Below are 3,117 nucleotides of genomic sequence, written 5' to 3' on the forward strand. Positions count from 1 at the left end.
CCCGGCAAGCCCCCGGGCGCCCCCGAGGACCCAATCCCGGTGACCCCCGGCAAGCCCCCGGGCGCCTCCGAGGACCCTCCCCGGTGACCCCCGCCAAGCCCCCGGGCGCCTCTGAGGACCCACCCCGGTGAGCCCCGCCAAGCCCCAGGTGCCCCCTAGGACCCACTCCGGTAAACCCCGGCGGGACCCTGGGCGCCCCCGAGTACCCTCCCCGGTGACCTATGGCAAGCCCCCGGGCGTCTCCGAGGACCCACCCCGGTGACCCCCGGCGGGACCATGGGCGCCCCCGAGGACCCACCCCGGTGACCCCCGGCAAGCCCCCGGCCGCCTCCAATGACCCACCCCGGTGACCCCCGGCAAGCACCCGGGCACCCCCTTGGATCCACGCTGGTGACCCGCGGCAAGCCCACGTGCGTCCCCGAGGACCCACCCCGGTGACCCCCGGCAAGCCCCCGGGCACCCCCAAGGACCCATACCGGTGACCCCTGGAAAACCCCGGGCGCCCCCTAGGACCCACCCCAGTAACCACGGGCAAGCCCCCGGGCGCCCCCGAGGACCCACCCCGGTGACCCCCGCCGGGACCCCAGGCGCCCCCGAGCACCCACCCCGGTGACCCCCGGCAAGCCCCAGGCGCCCCCGAGTACAAACCCCGGTGACCCCCGGCAAGCCCCCAGGTGCCCCCGAGGACCCACCCCGGTGACCCCTGGCGGGACCCCGGGAGCTCCGGAGCTCCTGTTTTAACCTTCCAGTTTAGGAGGAATGAAATCAAAACAAAAGCATTAATTATTACCTTCCTCTGTAGACGGCGTCACAGTTCTCACCCCTGCCCGGACATTTTCCTTTTCCGGAGCAGGAAAAATCATAGAATCGACGGGAGGAAGAGAAGATCTTGAAGGACCTTCTGTTCAGAGCAAGCAAAACATAAGGAAGTTTACCAAACATAACAAACTATCGCAAAGAACACAGAACTTTAATTATCCGTTACTGTCAAACATACAGTGACCAGAGCATGTAAATAAGAGAGGTGACTAATTTGCCTCTGGTTGCCCTTGCAATTCCCATCTAGAATACCAGCTGGCTGAGAATCAGGTTGCTCGATGCCCCCAGCTAAAAATGGAAGTCTCTCCCTCAAGCAGCTCCCAGCCACCATCACCTGCCATTCTGAAGCCAATCAAATTTCACTTCTTTGGCAAATAGTTGGATTCACCAAAGCATAGCCAGCTACCCGGTATTACTGGAAGAATTTCTTTTTTAAAAAAGAACGTCAAACGGGATGAAGGTGAACAGGGTAAGAAAGTAGGGAATATTAACTCACCACCGTGTCTCTTAGTTTTTTCCTTCATTTTCTGCGATTTGATTTCTTCAAGTGTTTTTATTCCAAAATTCAGACCGTCCTCTGAAAACAGAAAACACTTAATGAGACTAAGGCTTAGAGGCACTCACTGAGGACCACAGATCCTCAGGCTTCTTAGTGCTCAGGAACTTTCAGAAGCATTTACAATAAACCCCGTCAACACTCCTCACAACTGAAAGAACCGTAGAATCAATGGCATTTTGCCCCTCCTTTCCCCCTTCAGGGTAAAAATTGTAGTTTTAATTTTAATCCATTGACACGATATTAGATCCCTCTATCGTTAGATATGGCTTTCAACAGTGGTTGCCAGGCTGCACGTGCAGCCATTTAAACTCCATGCTGTGGCCCTGTTTTGTTCTCCAAAAGGAAAGAAAAGCAGTTCAACTTTCTGACCCAATGGGCACATGATGCTATTAGGGAGAAATGAGATCATGGAAATAACCGAGTCCATTCAGCACCCCTACATTCTGTTGTGTTTTTACGCCACATTGCTTTCGAGTTCATTGGCAAGTTCTCCTTCCGATTTATCCTACTACAGGTGCCGGAATACCTTGCTTAGCAGTAGTAGCACTGGCTTTCCGAGTGGAAATCATCCGTAATCCATTTTGGCCTTCCTCAGCTGGTTGCTGGATGGGAGTTTTAGTTTCTTCTCCTGCCTCAGAAAGCTGGTCTGAAGGGGAAAAATCTGTTCAGCTATGCATAGACCAGATTGTTCATGATTATGTAGCTCATGCGATGACACTCCAGTCCATGGCTCATATAAAAAAGCTTTTTTTTTCTTTTTTTTTAATACAGCTACGCTGACCTGATGAACTCGTAAGGAGACTACACTAGGACAAAACATCTCGGACTCTAGATTCTCTCTGCAGCTTTAACTACTACACAACATATTACTCTTCAGACAGAAGAAAAAGGAATTTCCCTCCTACTTTCACATAGAGCTTTACACAACAGACCAGCTAAAGCCAAGAGTGGTTCTAAGCTTTCCTCCAGCATTTCAGGTTCTGTCCACTGACCGCCAGACAAAGCCACCAGCGAGCTGACCAGACTGCCTGCCCTATCGCTAGTCAGACCTCAGCTCATCTGTGATTTATACATTCATTTACAGCACAAAGTCCTTCCAAGAACCAAAGCATGCTCACCATCGTCATCTTCATCATCATCTGCAGCATTGATTACAACTGGAGGGTGTGTAGGGCTTGGGACATTTTCCGAGTTTTCCACTTTCGTCACCCCCCTTAGCTATGGAGAGGCATTGGACTGGACAGAAAGTTTGTTTTGCTGCAGTGACATCTGAGCCACTTTCAAATCATCGTGATTTGATACACTTGGCAGTGTAGCTAGAGGAAGAGGAGGATCATCAGTAACATGGCAGTTTAAAACTTTGGCCACAATGCACGAAGAGCATTGGTAGGTAAGGCAGATAACCTGCACAGGCAATGAATGCAGCATCTCCTTTTGCCCATCCCGCCACTGTTTACACCGTGAACAATGACTTGCCTTCAAACAACAACACATCTCCCTGCCACCCAGCAGAAGATGAAACAACAGAAAGCAAACTGCAAGGCAAATATCACACAAAGCAGAGAGAAGCTGAGCATGAAAGCAGAAAACAAATACCAGCAGTACACCAGCAGGACACTCGGTTTAGCTGACCACCTAGGACTGCAGACCTTTTCCTGCACTCACAAATGAACGGGTACCTGATGTCTCCTACAGTATTGGCACCCACTAAGGAATATTCAAAATTAATTCCTCAATAC

At 51.6% G+C, this 3,117-nt stretch overlaps 1 long non-coding RNA gene across 1 annotated transcript; it reads right to left on the reverse strand.

Moving 5' to 3' along the window:
- Positions 1–796: 796 nt before the first annotated feature.
- LOC308186774 lies at positions 797–2,664 on the reverse strand. The gene is made up of 4 exons (XR_013944289.1): positions 2,497–2,664; positions 1,905–2,024; positions 1,316–1,396; positions 797–901 (listed from the first exon to the last, which is right to left on the reverse strand). It is a non-coding gene; the product is annotated as an uncharacterized lncRNA (long non-coding RNA).
- Between the last annotated feature and the right edge of the window lie 453 nt (positions 2,665–3,117).

Source organism: Anser brachyrhynchus (genome assembly GCF_964034855.1).
Source record: "Anser brachyrhynchus genome assembly, contig: SCAFFOLD_180, whole genome shotgun sequence".
Classification (NCBI taxonomy): Eukaryota; Metazoa; Chordata; class Aves; order Anseriformes; family Anatidae; genus Anser; species Anser brachyrhynchus.